The sequence below is a fragment of the Calidris pugnax genome, unplaced genomic scaffold (genome assembly GCF_001431845.1).
Source record: "Calidris pugnax isolate Ruff unplaced genomic scaffold, ASM143184v1 scaffold31, whole genome shotgun sequence".
NCBI lineage: Eukaryota > Metazoa > Chordata > Aves > Charadriiformes > Scolopacidae > Calidris > Calidris pugnax.
Genome location: NW_015090786.1, coordinates 4,357,056 through 4,380,221, shown reverse-complemented (window position 1 = coordinate 4,380,221; position 23,166 = coordinate 4,357,056). Strand labels below are relative to the sequence as shown.

At 38.1% G+C, this 23,166-nt stretch overlaps 1 long non-coding RNA gene across 1 annotated transcript in view; it reads right to left on the bottom strand.

Annotated features, from left to right (window-relative positions):
- LOC106902727 overlaps positions 1 to 23,166 on the bottom strand; it is a 367,986-nt gene that overhangs the window by 126,869 nt on the left and 217,951 nt on the right. Inside the window, exon 3 of the long non-coding RNA XR_001414569.1 lies at positions 14,166 to 14,295. This is a non-coding gene — a long non-coding RNA (uncharacterized LOC106902727). The remainder of the gene's footprint in view (positions 1 to 14,165; positions 14,296 to 23,166) is intronic.

Here is a 23,166-nt window from a genome sequence, read left to right as displayed (position 1 = left end):
GGCTACACATCTTTATATTCCATTCTCTCTGCATTCTCACCAGCTGATCTTATGTACTTATTACAATTTATAAGGACATAAATGGCCTTATGCTCTGGCCTCACCCCAAAAGAGTGCCCATTAAAACACCCATCATTTTCCTCTTCCACAGCAGACTGAAAAAAGGCCGCCTTGTGACAGGAACTGGTCATGGCTCTGCTAGCAGATACAAAGCTGGTGACTTCCAAAATCCCAGACAACTCATGTTAAAACAGTCCCCTCATTTTCGTTGCTGGGGCTCAGGAGTATCAGTGTGATCTTAGCTAGGTCACAGACAACAGCAGAGAGGCAATTATGGATTTTTGTTAAAACTTTCCTTTTTTATCACCCATTCCCATTTCAGAAGAGCAACAAACACCCTCTGTTTCTAGTATAAATGTCCACTGCAAGATGGGAATTAAAGAGGCTAGTGTTTATAGCAGCACTACTATTTGATGCCAAAAATAAGTCTGATGTTTCTATTCGGGAATAGGAAATAACACTCTGAACAGGCAAGTCACTCCCCAGTGGACTTTCTTTGAATTTTCTCCAAAGGCTATTTCCTTTTCCTAAATGTGGGAAATACTTCCTGTCTGTGAATAAGCACAACCCATATGCCGAGAAGAAAATTAATAAAACAAACAAAGAGAAAACAAACAAAAGGACCTTTGTTCTGGAAAGAAATGGCACCAGCTATTCTCAGGAAGCATAAAGAAACCCAGCAGATGAGAGAATAGACAAATCCTAAATAGATTTCATGTAAGATGATTAAAAGTGCTTCCTTTGCTGTATATTTGGCAACACATGAAATCGTGAGCCTGAGATATATCCCCTTCCCTTCAGTACTGTTGCTTGTAGTTCATGAATAAGTAAATGATTAAGAACTCTTCAGATTTAGCATTATCAGACATATTACCCGTCTCTTCTTGTTTTAATCACGCCTACAGCTCTGACCAGTGTAGAGGTTCTTTATGTCTTCAAGCTTTGCTCAGCCACACTGAGTAGCAGGAGACATTTCAGACTCCCCCAACTCAACACTGTACCTGATCCGTATGGGTTTATCGACCACCGCCTCTAATCAAGACATTCCTCCCCTCATTCCAAGCTGGATCCATCCGTACTCGCTACTCCCGGGCTTGGCTGTGCTTGTTGTCTGCATGTACAGTACAGCACGACTGATCGGGAGTTCAAAGAGGAATCTATTCAACCTCAAAACAGCTCACAAAAGTTACCATACATGGAAGTATATCACGAAAGAAAAAATACCTTTTTACAACATCTATAAAACCCTGATTATAATAAATGTCTGGTTAATTAATACATCAGGACATAAAGCCATTTATTCTCCTCTCATTTGCTATCATTCTCCCTGTTCAGATTTAATAATGCAAAAAGGTTGCTCAGATGGCAAAGAGTAAAAATAATAAAAATGCATTCATCATTGATACAAAAAGCAGAAATGCCTAGCAGTACTACTGGCACAGAGAATACAGCCAAATTTCTTAACAGAAATCCAAATAGAGTTTCACCCCAAAATCTTCAAAATGTACAATGAAATATATGATATGATATAATGATATGATAAATAAAGCAGCCCGAAAAATGCACAGAGAACAGTGAAACAGGTGCCCAGAATAACCATTATTACAATATGCACACTATAAGGGGTATGTGGGGGAGGGGGTGTGGGGGGAGAAGGGGGCAGAGAAAGAGAGAGAGGGGGAGAAAAAAGCTTTCAAGACAGTTAAATTCATGAGGGCTACAGAGCCTCAAATTGAAATTATCTCACTCTGCACTGATAAATAAAGTAGCTCTGGTACCTAAATCATGACACTAACTATACGTTTCGATTTTTTTAAGTAGTGATTAGGTGGATACTCAGGGGAACCTACTAGCCTTCACAGAGATAACAGACTCAACTTAATATCAACTTAAAAAGAGACTTGAATTCTAACCAATCTCATGTAATGAATTGAAATTCTATAGCTTTCAGAGGGGAAAAAAAAAAAAAAGATAAAAAAGCGATGTGGCTCCATTCTCTAACTTGCTGTCAGGAAATATAATTTGTGCTCTCGGTGATTCACCTAGCTCATATGCAGCATGCAAATTTATTTCCCTAATAATCAGACCTGGAGATTGCCCAAGAGGATTAATAGCATCATTCCTTATGACCGCCAGGATATTATGCACCTCTGACATGGAAAAATTGTGTTAGTTCTACAGAGAAAACGCAAGGATATTTGTCCTGCTAGACAATATAATAGGCTGGTGCATCATCAGATTACAATGTCATTTCAAAAACCTTGAATACAAATAATGTACAGTGGGGGAAATGTTGGTACAACCTCCCTTAATTCAGTAGCCTTGAATTCACATGTATTTTTTTGCCTGTGGTTTTTTTTTTTCCCTCTCCCCATTATAGTCTGTAGAACACTGCAAGAAAAAGGCAAAGGTATTTTATATTAAACCCATATCTTTTTGTTTGTTCTTATGTTATTCTTTGAGAATAGCCTATATGGACACTGCAGAAAAAAATAACATAAAATCCACGGCTTCCAGTTTTTCAAAGAGCTGAATACACCCGCAGCTACAGTATACTGTATTCCATATGTGAATACAGAGCAATTTATTTGCACAATTGCTTAATTTTGATTCGCAAGTCAAAGCAATGTGTTATGCAGGCTCTGGTATTCACATAGGAAGAATTTTAATTTTTCAAATCTTTTTAAGCGAGTTGGTCAGGAATTTTCTAAAAAAAGAAATGCTTCCTGCTGTACTTTAGACCAAAGAACACTGCCTTAGAGACAAGACAAAATTTCATTATTATGCGCATGGGAGCAATAAGATTAGCTCCTATTGCTGCCCCTAAGGTGGAGCAGCAGGAGGAACCAATGGGACGATGCTAATGTGTATGTTAATAGTATTCTCCTAGAAGAAGTTGGGATAATTAAACATGTACCATCTCTTTAAGACAGAACTGCACACATTTTCTTCGGATGGGTGTTTACAAGATTTCCAATTTCAGGTCACAGCCATTTCTGAGATTGCTTAAGAAAGAGATGGGAATAACTTATCTTATTCATGTATTCAAAGAACCTTATAAAATGTGCAAAACATAACAGTTTTAAGGGGCAAAACATGCATCTTGCCTTGACAGACCTGCTTTATTATGTGTAGTGTTGTACACTGACCTAATATATTGAACATTTTTAGCTAATATACCTTGTAGGAACCAGCTTTTAATGTGATGGATTTTATAGTATCTCATTAGGGTGTGTTTATATAACCTGATACTAAACACATTTTCAGATTCATGTTCCTTATTAAAATTGTGAGCTGTATTGATTTTTAGTTGAACAGCAACAGAGTCATTTTAATATTAAGAAAGGCTGCTCTGAAGTTATTTTCACAGATCACAACTACTGTGACACAAACAGTGCACATATCTCTCATCTTTCTTTACAGCCTCAATTATAAGAATCAGGATGTGTTACCCCACCTGCTTTTCTATTGGTTGAGCAATTCTCTGCATCCATTTAGAACACCAAAAAGCATTTTTATTCATTGGTTTGGGGGGCGTTGTTTTTAAACATACATTTGTGACAAGCCCCCAAAACAGTATTTATATTTTTCCTTATAAAGAACCGTGTGTGTTTAAAAACAAAATACCTTAATGCATCTGCTTTTCAAGTTTCCATAACAAACTGAGTAGCTATAGCAATGTTTACTCTAATACAGTAAACGCAAAAACTTAGCATTCCAAGAAGTGCAAAAAAATAATGACTTTCACATTCTAATGTCTCCATTTTGTAAACCACTCTTCAAAGGTAAATCTAACATCAGCAGTAAATAGAGTAGCTCCAATATTTCTTTAAGGAGTTATGGGCAAATAATGATCTTTGAGGCACTGTAAATAGTTTAAATTATTGGAAGGTCCTTGTAAGAAATTAAATATGAGAACTAAAAAGAATAAACTCAATTTCTTTATTGTGAAGTTAGGGCATTTGCAGGTAGCCCAAATTTTAAATGCAAATATTTAGAGAGAGAAATTATCGCTTCCGAGACAAGCAAATCATACTTATTCCTGACTCTTACTGATTTCATGAACAGTTTGTTAATATAATGCCATTTGAGAAACGAAAAACAGACATCGAGGAGTAGCTGTTCATTACAATCCTGCATTTTTAAAATCAACCTTTAAGTCTTCAGCAGGGAAAAGGCTTGAAATTAAATTGCAGCATATAGAAACCACTAGATTTAATACAGCTACTTGTGCACTTTCAATTTAATTACACCTGTTACTTTTGCTACAATACCACAGAAGCAGATCAGGAGTCTCAAGTAATTGCTATATTTGGCCTAAGAAATTTTAGGTCTGAACTGGTTCTCAGAAAGCAGATTTCCCTTTATTTTGCCCCTGGCATGCTATTCATTATTAAACATTAAAGTTGTGTCAATTACTTACTTCCATAGTTGATTATTATCCTGGTTATTCTACCAGCTAATCAACTCTTTGCTAAAACATGTCTAGCAGTGACTTTGAATTGATGTACAGAATATAATTATTTGTGCAAATTTCTTTTGTTTCTTGTTAACCACAGAAATTGGTTAATTACTTTAATCCCCACAACCCCTCAAAAAGAAAGTATCTTGATTTACCAATTTATTTTAATCAATATTAGGCTCAGCTTTGAAAGTAGACTATTCAGCCAACGGAAGACACTGCACTGAGAGAAAAAAAAATATTTTGTACATGTCCTTTAAAGCAGGCTGAAAACACCTTCATCTGAAAGACTTTGTTAGCTTTATCAGATCCAAGGCTCTTCTGTTTGAGGTGTAATTATTTTACCATTATTACATGCACGGCTTTTAACAGAACAGTCGTTCCTTCTATTTAAGCAGTAAGTTTTATAATTTATTGCATCTCTTTGGTCATCAACTCACTATACAAACAGTTGGTCACCAGTGACCAATTACATTAAGGTTAAGCAACATAACTTTAAATTAGGAATAAGCTAATGTATCTTCATCAAGGGCCTGCTGTGTTTTCAGTGCTGTTTATGAGATGATACTAAATGTGGATATGGAGCACGCTCACTGGGACCAATTCCTATCGGCCTGAAAATGGGAAAGTCTTGAGCCTGCTCAGGTCCAGAGCTAATTAATGGGATAACATCTGCTTTACGTATTCTGCTGTAGTAATTTCTATCAACTTCACTGTGAAGATGCATGGGAAACTATCAGAGAAATAAGTATCTATGCTGAACCATATTAATCTGTAGTGAGTCTGAAAATGGGAATTTCAAATCTCCTGTTATCCTAGGGATGGGCAGAGTGGGGAGGGGGGGGGAAGAGGGCACGGGGCTTGTTTCTTGGATTATACAACTCCTGTAATTGTAGCCAAGGATATGTATTTAGCTCTGTTTGCACGCGCTTGCTTACATATACACATGCTATTCAACTGCATGGAGGCTTGTTTTGTGTGTGTGCTGTTGGGCATTTTAAGAAAGAACGCAGCAGCAGATGAAGATGACCATGCTCCTCATGCAGCAATCAATTTTATACAGGAAGATGGTGAAGTGGTTTTATTGCATTACTTAAAAACACAGCATGAATTGCTAAAGAAAAAATACAGTACTGTGAAACAGCCTTCAAAAGTGATAAGCCCACTTACTTCATTTTACCAGCCTGTGTACAGTGCACAGTGGTATGAAGGGCCAGACACCTATTCTGATTTGAGATTTAAATAAATACAACGTGAAGGGAACACAGACCCCCATAAAAAAGAAAAGAAAAGAAAAAAAAATCAGAATATTTTTCTGAAAAACCCACAGAATTCCAAATCCAGGCATTTCCTCACCTGAATTTTATTACTTTGTCTGAAAACAACTGGGCAATTTTAATTACAGTGAGATGCTTAAAGCTGCATTTTGCTCCTGAGTTTTTCCTGGTGAAGTCCTGTAGGGCACAGAATCAGACTGCTGAGGAAAGAGATTACATTTTTACATGTTTGCTTTTGTCTGTGTCTGTGCCTACAAATATGTAAAATATATGAAGTGAATGCACTTTTTAAAAATGTCTGCACTATAAACATACATGTGTAGATGTTCATATAAAGTGTGTGTATATATATATATATATATAAAAATATATACAAATATGCATGTCTGTGTGTGTATACATAGAAAGAGACAAAAAGCCAAATCAGAAACAGGTATGAACCAGTAAATGTCTGAGTTTGGAGTGGTAAAACCAGAAGAAATCATATCGCTTTCTTTATATTATCATTATTGCCTAAGCTATGATTTACAGGTTTAATTCTTTCAAGCTAATGCATACCAATGAATTGCACAGGAACAAAAAAAAGGAGGGAGGTCCTTATAATAATGAAATTACATTAATAGTCATTCACCTTTACCTAAGAGGTTATGAGTTCGTATGTCAACTCTATGGAATATTTTCCATAATTTGTTTGCCATTGTGTATATTCTATTTATTTGTTTGCTACAACCTATTGAAATATTCAGGCTATTGGGAATTAAATGTTGATTTGACTAACAATGCTTATCTGTGAATTAATGGTATAAACCATGGAGTTTTCTAAAAGGCTGTCATTCAGTTTTATTTATGGAGATACTACTGAGACAAGATTCAAGGTCTTTCAAAGAACACTAGCATCTCAGGCTTTGGGGAGGAAACATATTATTTACTTAACATTATTAATAATCTTACATAATTGTGTAAATTACTGAAATAAAATAGTGCTTGCTTTTGTCACATGCAAATGACAATTGCACAATGAACTGGGAAGGTATGTTGCATGTGCAGTAGCCAGAATGGCTTTATTTTGAACTTTTGTGTGTCCATGTGTCTACGGAGAGGGAGTTTTGAGAGTGAAGGAATGGATTTAAAGATCTACATAATGCAAAATTCTTATGTGACCCAGGGTATTTGAGACCAGAAAACACATTTGATTTTTAATTTGCTTAAGCATACAAAGATGGTCAACTTCACCATTATTGCAAAATTCTGATTTGCAGGTAGGATTAATAGAAAGCACACGGCTACTGTTCTTTTCCTTTCTCCTGAAATTGTGCCATGAGGCAATATGGTTGTAACAGGGTGAATCCTCAATTCTGTTAGTCTATCTACCCTGTCAATGTTATTTGAACCCTTATTTTCCTTAAGGGGCTCATTCAGCTGTCCTAATATGTATACAGGGATAATATAGTCATACGCATAATAAAAAAGAGCTTCAAAATTATAGTCAGCTTAGTAATAATGCAGTGCTGTGCTAGAGTGATTGGCAACTGTTGATCCAATTATATAACTGGTTGCTTCTTAAAATTCAGGGATATGAGATTGATATATAATGTGCTGTAAAGTGTAAAAGAACTGGACAGGAAATAAGGCGGGTTGAATTTTTTAGTGCTTTGATCAAATTAGAACCAGGTTGATGAAAGGAAATGCCTTGGGTTCTCTGCTTGAAGTTTTGTGTTATACAAAAGGCTCTTGAAATGATCAATTTTGCACATGTCACTCAGTGAGTTTAGAGCAAACTGGTCTCTGTCTGTATTGAGGAGAGTCTCTGCAACAGATCACTCACAATGCCACTCCACACTGGACATAAAATTTGGCAGATGCTCAGAAATTAAAGTGATAAGACAAAGGAGAGACAACCACAAATCACAGGGATACCCCAAATTTGCAGCTTTGTTTTTCAGGTTTCTGCACAGCCCTTACTTGTCTCAAGAAACACAGATCGGGAAAGACAGAAAAGGGTCACCTAGTGAAACCCCCAGAAATAAATGCAGGATTATCTTTGCTGCTGTTCTTTTAAGCATTTATCTAGCTAACTCACTAACTAGCTTTCATCCATTGTAACCCTCTGCCTGTCCCCTGCTTTTAAAACAGCTACTATTATTTATGAAGTGCTGTAGATGTGCAGTGAGGAGCACGGAGACTTTTTGCTCTTATTTTTCCTTGAGGACAACTTAAAAGGAGAGAAAAAAGCACGTATGAAAAGGCACCTTGCAGGTAAGGCTGTGGTTCTTCTGACGCTTGGTCTGTCTCTGAAGAATGACTCCATAGTGGTTAGGCCTGTATGAGACACAACCTCTCTGGTACTTTTCTGGGATCAATCTCTCTGTACTATATGCTACTCAATGTAGTGATTTAAATCCCACAGTTTCAGTCTTAATGCATTAACATTTCAGCACTCCTCAAATACATCCTGGAAATCTGTCTCCTCCTCATAATTCTTACCCCCAAATCAGGAATCCTGTAAGATTTGTAGTGAGGTACCTGAGTCCAGTACATACCCATACCTCTACCAGGAACATAGTATGGAGATTTACTAATAAATACAACCAGGGGGCGGGGGAGAGATGGGTAAAGAAACAAATTCCCAAGCTAGGGTACCACAAAATTTCTTGTGACATTCACTGCAACAAAGAACAGGGAGGAACTACTGGAGGAGCCATTGATGCTAAAATAACCCTCTGAATTTATGTTACCTGCATGTAAACACTTTTGTTTTGGCATAACTCCCTCTGCAAGGAACACCTCCAGAAACCAGGGTTTCCAGAAATAATATTACAGGACGGGGAGCACTGACGGATCGGTGCAGTAACCTTCACCTAGGCCTTCCAATTCAGTTTTGTGTGAATTACATGAAATTGCAGTGGGTATTTGTGTTGGATGCAGAGTAGTTGAATAGCTGCCCATTTCTACACCAAAGCACCTCTTTTGAAGTTGATTGGTGTTCCCCAGTAACAGAAACACTGCACAGCATCGAAAATGACAGGACATTGCAGTGCAATTTCACTAAAAAAGATGCATGTGGTATTATATGAATAATATTTTTCTGAGTTCCAAGATTGGAGTTAGAGAAATGTCTTTACAATTTGTATGTGCGATACTCTTCAACTCTAGTGGCAGACATTCATGAGAGCACACACTAATAAGGTATAATTTGACAATATGGTAGAGGTCCGTCTTTCCAGTTCTATTATCCGTGAAAGATACAGTTCCTTGTGCCAACTTGGTTGCACAGCAGTAGCATTTAGCTCTGCAGCCAAAAAAACAAGAATCTGGCAACAGAGCTGAATGCTAACACACTGGGCCAGCAGAGATCAGAGTAGGTGAAGGGGATGGCACCGCACTGGAAAGAAGGCATCACCTCTAGCACTGCCTGCTGGCTGCCGGACGGTAACTTTTACCACCTATTCAGAAGTAGACACCAACAAAAGTGCCAAGTAGTGCTGGCTTTCTGCATGGGAAAGCAAGTTCAACCTTCCCTGCACACCAAGAACAAGAGTGGCGATCCTTCTTGAGCACAGGAGCAGGAAATGCTCCTCCCAGGGTCCTCTCCCAGACCCCCACACTGCTGTGCTGCAGCATGGTCCAACAGGGCCACGCTTATTCATGCTCACGCAGAAACACACAGCGGTGGATCGAGCAGCGGCACTCGAGACACGTACCAACACCACTAACCTGGGGTTTGAATCTCACCCCGCTCCCTGAAAACACACTATATCACGACAACTTTTTATGTTATGAAAACACAAGAAACAGGATAGAATGAATATACTTTAAATAATCGCTTATTTAAAGTATTTTCCACAACACTTGCTTTGCTTTTTTTTTTTGTTGTTATTGTTAGATCACACTTAATATGATTCCACGACATCAATGCTGTGGATGAAATTGAAAGCTGTATTCTCCTAAATGTGTTCCTAACATTCCATTTTTTACAGAGCTGCCAGGGGCTATTCTGCATTCCCACAACTGCTACAAATGTAACATATTGTTTTGCAATAAAAATTAGCTATACAAGTGTGAAAAATGCCAGAGATCCAAATGTGAGAAACAAGAGAAGGGGGTATGGCTTTCACACCCTTTTAGTGGACATTTTATTTATTTTTCAAATGGAGCAGACATATTTATAGCTACTGTATTTCAATTATCTCTAATTTCACACATTTTATGCAAATTCTAGACATTTTAATTGCAAATGAGAAGGGAACTTATTTTTAAAAGTGGAGCAACACAACATTTCAGATCTCAATTTTAATTCCAAATTTATCTACATCACTGTTAAAAACTTTTAAAACCTCATTTACACTGTGACTTAAAATTAGGTGCAATTTAAAACAAAAACAAAAGACCTCCATACCAATTAGTTATATCACCAAAACCTTTTTCACACATTCTTATATCTTTTGGTTTTAAATCAAAATTTTTAGGTAGGAAAGTTTGGGAAGTTGAAATGGCATTACTAATCCGCGACACATCATTTCAACAAGAGTCAGTAATTTAACAGTATTGTCCATAACTGATGAAAATTAATACATTACCCACCCTATTTTCTCCTTCTGTCTCCATGACTTCAATAACCTAGGGCACAGGTTATTAGCTCAATCCGTGCTTAGCCGTCACTCAATGGGAAATTCTTTCAAGAGGATAAACCACAACTCAGCCTTTGGCTGGATAAAAATTCCCACTATGCATTAAAAGCACTAGTGACAAATGTCGCTCTTTTCCAAGTAGTATTCCCAGTAGCTAACTCCTACTGAACGTTAATAAGCATATGGCCTTCAATACTAAGTAAAATGTTTGTGACAAATTCAAAACCAGTTGAACCTGTCCTGGTTTTAAGGACAGACGAATTTCTAATGGATCCTAGGGCTCCAAATCAAACTCAGGGTCTGGGGATGTGATCCACGACGCTGGGTTTGAGAAGACGGGGAACGCTGCACGCGCGACACTCACCAGCACAGGGCCCTGCACCCTATAACCTAAACCACTTTGGCCCCAACCAACCAGTAAGACACAGGTTTTGGTAAAGAGTGCCTTAAATTTTGCCATCTAAAATCCGTCCTCTAGAAACGCTATTCCCAAACAATAACACATAGACTGAAAATTAGTTCTCTTTAAGCTGAACTACTAGCTCTGGTATCATGCTTTGCTTTCAAGCAGCTATCCCATTCCTGTCTTTTCCAACACACACCCTGACAATGATGCATGCATACAGAGTCACAGATTTAAAATCAGACATGTGCCTCTGGAGCTCTCTAAGCTGAGAATCCAGTGCTCGACTTCTCACTATCCAATGAAAAGGTCTTTAAGAGTTCCAACTATTTACTGAAATACGTAAAATAATTTTATTACAAATGGAATTTTACTGTCTGAAATGCGTGAGGTTTTTCTCTGCTTTCTTTCTATTTGGTAATTTATTTAAATGCATTCAAAAATGCATTCAAAAAATGAGACAGCACTTCAGTTAAGACATCTGTATTTCAAACCAGCTTCTTCAGGCCTGTGAGCAGCTCTGTTAATAGTCTTTTTATTTGATTAGGGTAATCTGCTGCTGCGCTGTCTTAATCTTTATCCACTACCCTTTAACCAATCAATATTTTAGGGTTATAGATTTAGAAGGTAGATGATAATTTTGTAGATAGATTCTCTAGGCACTGCCTACATGGTATGGTTGCATATTTAGTATCTTTTCAGAGGATTCACAACTCCAGCAATGTAAGAATCTGCCCAGGAAAAAAAAAAAAAAAAAGTTAAACCTTAAATTTTCAAAGCTGTGTGCAGGGATTTGGCCACCTGACTCCTATTAACGTCAATGAAAATTTAGGGGTAAGAAAAGCAATGTCTTTTCCCTCAGATCGTTTCTTCTTTGAAAGGAACCAGAGAACAAGAGAGAGGAAATGAAAAGCAACTTTGTACCGCAGGCTGAGACCAGCGAGGCCTGCTGTTGAGGCAGGAAGTACACAGAAGTAGAACATTTGTTCACTAAATGAGTGAGCATCTCCACACGTATCAAAATAGCTAGGTATGAGAAGTTCAGAAGGAAAAAAATTACATTTTTTGTTTTTGAAATGTCATAAAAATATATATTTTGTAATTTTGCTCAGCTAAAATTATCTGTTGCTTATGATATTAATTTTGCTGCAGATAAAATTAGTTGTCAAGACCTCTGTTTATGGCCTAATTACCTTTTGTAAGAAAAAAAAAAGAAGAAAGAGCAGGAGAAATACAATAACACACAGTTATCTACCTTGCAGCAAGGAGGTCCTTAGTGATGTGTTGCCTGTGTGGGTTTCACTCGTGCTAGGCATGAAATCAGATATGCTTGGGCTATTTTGCCCGTCTGGGCAGTGCCAGCTTCTGCCTGTCCTTGTTTCCAGGCCTGGGGATAGGCAGGATGGGCCAAACCACCCTCTGCTACTTCTAGAAAACTGGGAAATTGTCTTGAAATGAAAAATCTTGAAATTATTCAAGCCCCTTATAATAAGGGAGCGAGTCAGGAAAACTGGGAACAAAGTAATGAAAAAAAAAAAAAAGCCACTTCAAATGACTGTCCTTCCCTCTTGAAATGTTTGTCCACTTTACTCCAGTTTTGGAAACAGTAAGGGAATTCTTTATTGGTTAGAAGTGGTGCTAGGCATGCCACTGAAAAGCTGCAAGACTTGTAAACAACTGGACAGAGCCTAGAGTTACAATGTTAGAAACTAGCACATTTTGGTCTCATTTCAGTTCTCTCTATGCATATTGCCTGATCCTTCAGCAAGAAGCAAGTACTACAAACACTGAGCATATTTCTTAATAGCTTTTCCCATTACGTTAACCTGAAAATTTAAATCAATTCCTGCAGCATTCATGTTAATCAAGCTGCAGCCACGGTGCCATCCAACCTACAGATCTACCCGGCAGAGCTCGGGAGCAGCACATATAGAAGATGAGTGAATCTCTCCTCAGACAGAAGTTGTCCTTCGAAGCGTTCTGTGCACCATTGGCATGAGATCTGCCCAGCTACATTTTTGAATACATTTGATGAACAAAAAATTTATATCTGTGTTCATTTCACAAGACGTAAACGTCTCTTTCATGGTAGGAAAAATCCTGCTCCCTGAAGTGATACTAATCTAATCTGACATGCGGTATTTGTAAACGTACTTTAGTGTCCCAACCTATTTACAGTGTTTACATAAAACCCCCCGAAATCTCCACATTCCTTGAAAAGTTAATCCAGTACAAATATTGACTGGCTGTCAATTGAGCATTATTGACTTGCTCCGGGACTGTGTTTTATTGCCTTAACTGATGAAACTTGTTTTCCTTGCTAAACTTAATTTCTTTTTGGCCCCATTTGGATGAAATACCATTTGCTAGACTTCATCTCTTCCACTCACTGCTATGGGGCTGCCTCTTCCAGTTAGCTAGAGTGGTAGGAAAGCCAAAGTATTTTGCTGTGTGCACCAGGAGCTGGCAGAAGGAACCCAACAACCCAGTCTGCATCTTACATAAAGGACCTGGGCCAGCACCAGTCCTATCTCCTACGAACATTTGGGTCACACCAGCTCCAATACAGTGATTGCCCTCTTTGCAGCCACATACATTGTACAGAGCAGTGTTTCCAGAAAGGCTGGAAGGGTCTATGAACCCTTCAGCAGTGTCTAGGAAAGATACTATGAAAAACAAACTGATTACCAGGAGGCTTAAATTCCCACTGTGGCAGGGGGTTTTTTTAAGGAATTACAAAATTCTAAAAGCTGAAAACCTTGGATGTCTTTGCATCATTTTCTCAGGGACAATACAAATCAGGTTGTCCAGAAACCAAAGTTCACGAAACACACACACTCATCATATTTTGAACACCCAAGAAAACATTATTTATCATTTCTTTTTTTTAAATCCACAGTTTCTAGATACAGCAAAACAGAAACCAAAAATAGCAAACTTTCACAACATTCCCTGAATCTGCAACAAATTCCATCAAACATTTTAAGTTCTGACTCCCGGGTCAAGTGAAACTGACAATAAATCTTAGGAAGGATTCGATATCATTAAGCTGCAAAACCCAAAATCTATTATGAGAGATTTACCAAAACTTAGGAAAAAATGAACCCAAAATGTTTCAGTCGGCACAAGGAAGGACAAAAGGTTGGAACAGCAGACAGGGAAGGAAGTGTAGATCTTGAATGACCATTGCGTGTTATAAAGCAGGTATTCCTCTCTCATATCAAAAGAACATTTAGGAAGGAATTTCCTGAAAACACCAATGAAGACAGACATAGTGGGGTTTGTTGTTGTTGTGGGGTGTCTTTGTAAAGGAATGTAACAGAGCTGACACTTACACTTTGCCGGAGCGCTATCTGCTTCTCCACACGGGGATGCTTTTTGCACCACGTACAACTCCAGGGCAGTGTTTGGTGCTGAGACAGGATGGTGCCACCATCTGTTCCTTCTTCTGTTCTCATCAACAGTCTGGTGAGAGAGGGGCAAAGAGAGAAAAAAATGGGGATATGTCATGTTGCTACATCTTCATTTAATATTCTTTTTATATCTTTTTATACTTTTTTTATCTGGCTCAGGTGATGAGACAGTCCAATTCTTTTAATCAAACATACTCAAATTACCTTTCTGGGAACTGAAAAAAGTCATGGCAGTTTTGTTCTCGGATTTCCAACCACACAGCAAGTTTATTCTTGTCTAATTATTTTATTTTTTATTTTAGCCCTTACAAGTCTTTTTCTTTTTTTTTTTACAAAACTTCCTTTCCTTTTAAATGAAAGGCTTCTTCTAAATATTTGACAAATGGAAGAATCTACCCTATAACACCAGCAATGTCAAGAACACACCTGGCCCTCTGTTAAGATACTTTGGCTAACTTGAATAAGGTTAATGTTTTCATTAGTTTACCGGTTAGTAAGTTTTGGGGGTTGGGTTGGTTGTGTTTTCTTTAAAAACAGGTCTTATCACAAATTTTACTTTTTTTTTTTAATACAAAAGGGGCTGATTTGTGATAAGATCTCTTTTTTTCTTTTAACAAAACATGTGTTACCATTCAAATCCTGTCAAATGAATTCAAGGTGTCTAAAGCAGTTTAGCTAACGGGCTCCATGAGTGTCACAGTAGAACCACCATATGTCCCAGTTTGAAGTGACTTGTCTCCTCTGCTTTTCCTTCAGATGGCAAGAGAGCAAAGCAGCACTGCCCCCCGGAAAAAATTGGTAGAGAAGACCAACTGACTCAACAGTGGCTATCCTCTGCTGTATGTCACTAGGAGTTACCACTTTCTGTAAAATGTTATTTGGATATTAGATGTGGGATGGGAAAACCAGCATCTTAACAGGCTTCTTCCTTTCCCAACATCTTTATCCACATAAAATGAAATTGTCGATTTATCCAATAAGTCTGATATTATCCTCGTTCCTATAAGTATGCTACTGCATTAAAAGTCATTGAGCATCTGCAATTTAAGTAGCTGATGTAACACCTGCAATCACACCTCCAGCAACACAGTCTGCTGCTCTGCAGCAGCAGTTCTAGCAAATTCTCCCATCCTGCCCCAGCCACTGGGGTTTCCTCTCACATGTACTTCTGTGGAAAATGTGCTCTGTTGCTTCTGCTTCCTCAGACACACTCCTGATGTGAGAGCTCAATCAGAACATGAAACACCCCATGATTTTTTAAGTTATTTTTTTTAACCTAAAAAAAAAAGGTTGAAAATATTCTATAGCTGTTTGGTCCATTTTCATCTCTTGTTCCTTGTTCATGCAGCCTACTTCAGGCACAAAACAAGGAGCCACTTGTGGTCTGAGATACAGCATCCACGTGCTCACAGGTGTGCAAACACAAACCCAGCACCTTCACAACCTTCACTGGGGCTGCATGGTAACATCAAGAAAAAAGCTGTATCCCAGAGGTGTGTGTGTACACATATGTGTGAGAGAGACAGGCAGGGCAGCACGGGGGCCACCGGAGGGTGGATGTGCAGCACAACAAGCCTGGCTAACACTGGGTTTTTAAGGTAAGACATAATAATTTAACATACAGATGGCATATCAGTTTACATCGCACACTGAGTGCTCGTGCTTGGTTATACTAGTAATGGGAGAAACAAATTATAACAGAGTCAGAAAGGCCCTGAAAAGCGAAGCAACGGGGGACCCCAGATGTACTTGAACCAACCACAATCACACCACCAGCATGAAGTGTAAAAAGTGCCAAAACAAGATGAAAACACTGACAGTCCATATGTTTAAAAGCTTAGGTTTTGCTGTAACCCAAAATCCTTCCCTCCCTACATACCTGTACATAATAATCATAATAAAAAATAAGCCCTCAAGATCAAATAGTCAGTGATATCTTAAAAGAAAGAAAGAAGACAGGCTTAAGGAACCAAATCCTTGTAATAAATAATATATTATGAGTTAAGGAGATGAACTGACAAAGTAGTGCACCTCTAATCTCCTCCCTGCAACAGTGAGAAGAGCTGAATCACTCACACAACATTTTTCTTTAAGCATGTTCAGGGATTGCTCCTACACTCCACTTTCTCCAAGAATATCATGCTTTACTAATTTACCAGATTGACTAAGCCACATACCAGCAACATAGTCAGTTTTAACCTCTCATTTTATCTTGTAAAAATATAATTTCTGAACATTCTCTTACTAGAATATAATTGACTATTTCAGGGCAGGTTTAAATTAGGGATGAGAGAATCAAGGCATTTAACTGATGCAAACTCAGCTCTTTCTGGGGTTCAGATGTAAGGCCCTTCCTCACAAATCTCTGATATTCAGTGCTAAGTTGTCAAGCCCAGCAGCCGTGGCAGCCTCCTGATGGCTCTGACATCTATCTAATGTAAATTTTGCATGTGGCCCATACTTGGAGACCCACTGCAGCCCTGCAGTGCATCAAGGGCCATCTTACTCAGGATTCAGAATTATTCTTTTATTTCCAAGTTGAAATGACGCCTATCCACCTGAACAGTGATTTTAAATAACAATCTATAGATGAAAAAAAATCCAGCAGCATCGCAAAGATGCCAGGCACATAAAGAAAATTAACTACCCCTTATTTCTAAGCAGTAAAATCAATGTCACCTTTTTATACCTTCAGCCTCCTGTCTAACGTCACTCGAAAGATTCCTACCAGTGTTGTGCAGCTCTTTCAGGCAAGGTAGGTGTATAGTCCATGAGCAAGGACCTCCCACCTTACACCAGTCCCATGCTTCTCTACCAAGGCCACATCCCTTCAGTTCTTCCTCTCTTAGCTTTGCCACCTGAGGATAAAAGGTCTCTGCAACATTCAGGACCTAAACGCCATGACATTGAAGTGCACCAGGTTTTATGAAAAGATAGACAACTTCCAAGCAATAATTGTTGAAGGAGAGAACGTCTAATACTCCACACACAAATTTCATAATGAAAACTCAAGCAGCGATATAGAACAAGACTGCAAGACGTGATGTTTATTTTTAGAATGAATGACAGTTTGCCATTCTGGTATGATATGTGTAAACAGAATAGAACGTTTATTTTTCTTTTAAGAGCCCATAGGCTGGCCAGATTTTTTAGCTGTTATTGTTATGTAATTATTTCTGGTATGGCATTAGCACATTTTCATACCTGCATAAGCCTGGTATATATGTGACTGCACTGAAGACTCATGTATCTTGACAGGTCAAGCAGTAAATAATGAGAATGCAACATTAATATTTGAACTAAGCTAGAAACTACTTCAGTGATAAGATCATACGTAACCTTCTTTTCTAATTTGTTTTCTTAAGTCCAAGAAAGCATTTCAACTTAAGAAAAAAAAAAAGGAAGAAAAATAAGAAGAAACAACAACAGAGCATTTTCTTAGCAATAAAGCAGCAGGTTTCAAAATCCAAATTAATTTTGACATTAGTTATTTTAGTATTGCAGAAATTTTGAATGATACAATGATCATCAGAAACAACTGTGCCCACAGTTATGTCTAAATGGAGTTATTACTGGTCATCAGTTCAGAAGACCACACTGATACAGCTAAGACTCATAATCCAAGTCAAACACACACAAGTAGGAGACCTAAGAAAGTGTAAGAATAGTATTAAAGGATTAAGAAAATTCTAGGAAAAAAGCAGAATCAGTGGCAAATACAAGTAATTGATTTTGAAAGGTTGGCTTTGAATAGCATTAGAGACAATCCCAAATAGAATTTAGAAATGAGAACATATTTTGCAAAATATTTGCTTGTAGCACAGTGCTTTTGTATTGAAAATCAACGCATTTACCAAATCATTTTTGTTCAGAATAGAATTTTTTGTCCTGCAGAATTCACCATCAACGCTCCCAAAGCCACGTTTTTTCACGCCAAATAAACTGTCTCATAAGGCACAAGGAGAAAAGAAATAATGGGACCAAGAATGGCAGTCTCATGTTCTGCCCTCCACAGCCAGGATGCACTGGCTTTTTTCTAGAATTCACGCTGTTTCTCCTATACCACATTCCATGCTTCTGTTTACACTTCCTCATTTTTGCTCCATCTTACCCTACTGAAGTGTTTTCTCTTCCTGCCACCTCACTCTCTTTAGAGCAGCCTTTTTTCCCCCTCCCATCTTTCAGTAGGTTCATTTTCTCACCATAATAAAAGTGGATGCCAAAACTACAAGCTGGTGTGGCCTGCAGTTTAGCCTTCCCAGTGCAGAGCAGAGGGAAAAGGAATCATTGTTACAGACCTGCACGAGTTACAGCTATTGCTGCTGGCAAAAGCAGGAACTGCAGTTAGATTTTAAGTAGATTTTTAAAAAGGGCGGGGGGGAGAGAAGCAGAAGTTGAAAGGGGAGAAGACACCCCTTTTTTTCAGCCCAGCTATTTGAGAGATAATTGCTGTAATTTTGTCTCTCCTAAATCTTCTCACTGGGCAAGTTTACTGAGGAAGGCAGATTTCTAACTTTTAAAAGCACAATAATTCACACTTTTCTAGAAGAAGTTTCATTAGTTTGAAATTTAAACTTGATCATTTCAAATTCTAGGACAAGACCTAAAAATTGCAAAAATATCAAAGAAAGAGAAACCAAAAAAAGACAGAGAGACAAGAAAGAAGATCAAATCATACAGTGCCGGGGAAAAGCAAAGAAAGGAAGACAAAGATTTTCACTTTGTCTGGCACAGTGTTTTAATGTTTTTTAAATTGTTCTGTATTTTCACAGCTTCAGCTGATATTTCTGAAATATGGAATTTGCATTTTCTAGGTGGGGAACGCTGCCAAAACTGTTAATCTCAGGCAGATGCAAAGTTGCACCACTATATTGTGATGTGGCTCCTTAAAAACAACTTAAAAAGATAAAAAAAAAACAAAAAACAAACCAACAAAACAACCACCCAACAACCACAAATATTCACTAACCCATATGGTCAATAATTGCTGTTTAATAGTCCTCCTATTACAAACCTAAAAAGCAGCAGCCAGAATTACCAGTAGAGTATTAATAAACAGGAATGAGTTAATAGTGCATAAAGACCTTCTAGTGGAACAGTGGGGGAGTTGAATATTCTTTTCTTAAGTCAGCTGTAAGTAATTACTACATGGTGTGCTTCTGACTATTACCATAACAGAGCAATTGGACGTGAAGAATGGATAATAGTATGGACATGGAGGTATTTTTAGAATATCAGCAGTGAGGCAGGTAAATGCCCTACTCAGGCACAAACCTTTAAATAAGTTTAAATAACTTTTCCTAATGACACCTAGCCTGAGCAGAATTTTGAAAAGATCAATCTAATAAATTATTTAAAGTAACTTTATAAAGACATGTCTGTGATATGTAAATAAGGGAAATGGCAAAAAAAATCCCACGCAGACATTAAGCAAGCAGCCAGCATTACGGTAACTACATAATCACAGGTTTCTCTCCCGTTTCTTTTAGAGTAGTGCCTTCATCTGTTTGAATGCGGACTGTGCCTCGCTGGCTTCCATTGGCTGCCCAGGTGAAAACTAGAACATTCAAATAAGAACTGTAACTGTGATTGCAGGAGTTGTGGGTTTTGTACAATTGAGTTAGTCGTCCTCAGTGATTTAATGATGCATATAATTTATTTTAAAATATTGTTATAGGAGCATTCACTGAGATGCAGCTTCGTGTTCAAAGGATTGACCATTATGTTATGCAGCAGGGCTTTTCATGTACAACTACTGGCTGAGATATTGTCTATCGACACAACATATGCTCTCTGATAAAAACAGCTTGAGACTTTTGATTCAGAGAGTAGTAATTTTGAAAGTGCACAGAAATATAATTTAAGGAATATTTTGAATTTTTCAGGTTATAGGTCTTTCTCCTGCTATGTTGCTACACAGGGCAGATGTTGATTTTTCAATTTGCAGGTTTGTTAAGCATCATGGAATGTTTTGGTTCTCAATCAAAAATATTCTTCCCAAGTGGTTGCAAAGTCCTATGCCTGAAAATAAATGCATGTCCTTTTTGTTTCTTAGCAGCACGTGTTCTGCATTCAGTAGAAGCATAAAATAGATAATACAATGCCATTTATTGGGCCAATATATACATTTTAAGCCACGGGTCCTCAGAATGCAATATACTTGCAGGTTATGTTCTACAAACACTATTTATACAAGAGGCAATTCCATTTACAGTGCGTCATACCAACAGTTCTATTCAGAAAATTAGTCTATACAATGCACTAGGATGTCCTTGGTATGGTGCCTATCCACTGATGTGCCATTGGCTGGGCATTGGCCAGCTACCAATGACCTTATAAAAGCAGAAGTCCCTGCATACATGATTTTAATGATGAACAGCATAGCAGGTGAGAAGTATGGGCATGTATGTTCCCTCTTCCTCAAATTCTTCATTTCTCATTTGCATGCATACCAACAGACAGGATAAAATAATTTTGGCTCCCCTAAAGGCAACAGAGATTGTGATGCTGAGTTTCCCTACAGTATTTGATGTCTTCAACAGCGATTTATGACTAACCTGCTACAATGTCATTGATATTAGTCTGATATATTCATGTAACAATGAGATACAGCTACAGAAATCACATTGAGCCAGATCCACCTCTGCATAAAGTTGCTGAGTTCAGGGCATTTTCTCAAGATGGGTTTGGCCCTTTTCAGTCTTCTGCCCCATTAAATCTGAAGATTATGTGCTGTTCTTAGTCAGTCCACTGTTATCATAATGGAGAGCTGATGTTATAATGTGGGTCAAACAAACAGCTAATTGTTCTTGGGCATGGCTTGAGCAAAAAACAGAATGGAGAGGCTGAAGACGTTAATAATAGTACTTGGCGCGATTATAATAGATAGCTTCTATCAGAGGATTTAAAATCACTTTGCAAGCTTTGCAAGCGCATTGCTAAGTGTTTTTGATACTCCCATTTGAAAGTGAGACCATCATCTTAAGACCATGCCCATACATTTAGACACTGGAGCACTGAGAGTTTAAACAATCAAGAAAGCAGTACATGATAAAAGGCAAGCTTTAGAGAGTCATGCTAAATGAGTCAACTTGGAATTAAAGCAAAATTTTGTGAGGGCATTTTTTAACAAACAAGCTCAATAAAAAGAAAACAAGTAGGCAACACTGAAAGAATAAAAACTGCATATGGACAAAGGTTGATTTTTCAGTTTTGTTTTGGTGGTTTCTCCCCGCCCTTCTCCCCCCCAGATTAAAACAACACATTTGCTGCTTTCTATCATTTTTCTGCACTACAGCATATCCAGCCACTGCTTTTGCAAAATGATGGCACAGAGGAACCAATGTGCGTGGTCAGAGCTCTCTAATCAAGACCAGAACTCAGCACAATATGCTGGATTGCAGAAGCAGACTTTCTAAATGCAAGCAGTTGCAAGCAAAGGACTGACTTCTCACATTCCTAGAAAGAGTTTAGGGTAATTCTGGTACTGTAGACACACACACGCACACTTTAACACTTACACACACGTTTATTAGAATATTAAACAACAATACCCCAGGCTATATCCTGTATGGAAAAATTCTATGGAAAGGCTTATAGTCTTAGGCAAGGCAGAGAAAGGGTGAGAAGGGAAACACAAAGAAAAGTGAAGCAGTGACACAGAAGCACAAAATTGCAGCTGGAACCAAGGTCACCCAAACTGATTCAGAAACTGATTATGGGCAGAATAAATCTGCAGTTCTGGAGCTGACGTGCAGGAGAGTGGTGGGGGGTAGCTGTGGCAAAAGTATGAAAAATTAGGTGACTTCACACTGCTGAAAAAGTTTTAACACACAAGAAAACAACACAAAAACTGATCTAAAAAAAATTCAGCCAGAGATGAAAGCACTGAATGCACAACAGCATGGCAGTTGCAGAGATAGCCACTTCTTGTCACAAAATATTTTCATGACAAAAATATTATTGCCCAAGTTCTCTGCATCTTTCCACTCCTCAGCCACATTCTTCAGAGCTCTTTCTATAAGGACCAAGAGGGATGTAGCCAGCAAAAAGATGACAACAGAGGCATTACCACTTCTCTAGGACATTTGATGTATTTACGGAGAATAAGATTCAATTGTCTAAATTATTAGCCCTAGGGAAATTGTTTTGTAGTTCTCATTCAAGCTGTTACTCAGGATGCATTCTGTCCTTCAGAACAGCCTGAAGCTGGTCCTGCAGTGTGAATTCTTCGAAAACAAGACGATGGTTTATTTTAAAATGATTGTTCAGGAACACTTGGATATACTTCAAAGTTTTCCAGTGTGGCACACTGGCCTTACATCTTCCAGCTTAAAATAAAGTGGAATCACTGAATCAACAGTTATATGTACAAGTATTTGGGTTAACAAAACAGTCCCATTGTACATTTCTACGACACTAAACTTGCAGAAGAATCCCCAAGTCATCTGAGTCCAAAACATAACTTTGATCAAGGTATCAGTCGCTCCTGTCCATGCAGCATCCCCTGAGAAAGCACGGAGCATATTCAAACCTCCTTCAGTGATGGGCTCAGTGCTGAGGTGTTCAAGGCCCATGATTATGCATAATTTCCTTAAAATGGCCTATTTTTGCTTTTTTGCTCTTGAATGAGACAGTAAAATGAAACACTTTTTTAAAAAATCAGAATTGAATCACTCATGCGTGGCTGCAATTGTTATTCGCATTTCACCAGCATCTCAAGATCTCAGGCAAAAGTGGGACGCTGGTCTCGGAGCATGTACTAAGAGACATCACCTTCCCCAAAGAGCTTCCAGTTAGACAAGAGAGACACACATGGGAGGAACTATATGGTATCCTTACCCAATACTGTGCAGAGAGAGCAATTTGTCCAAACACTGAGCCTTTATAAAGTACGTGACATAAACTTTCAAAGGGTAAAGAA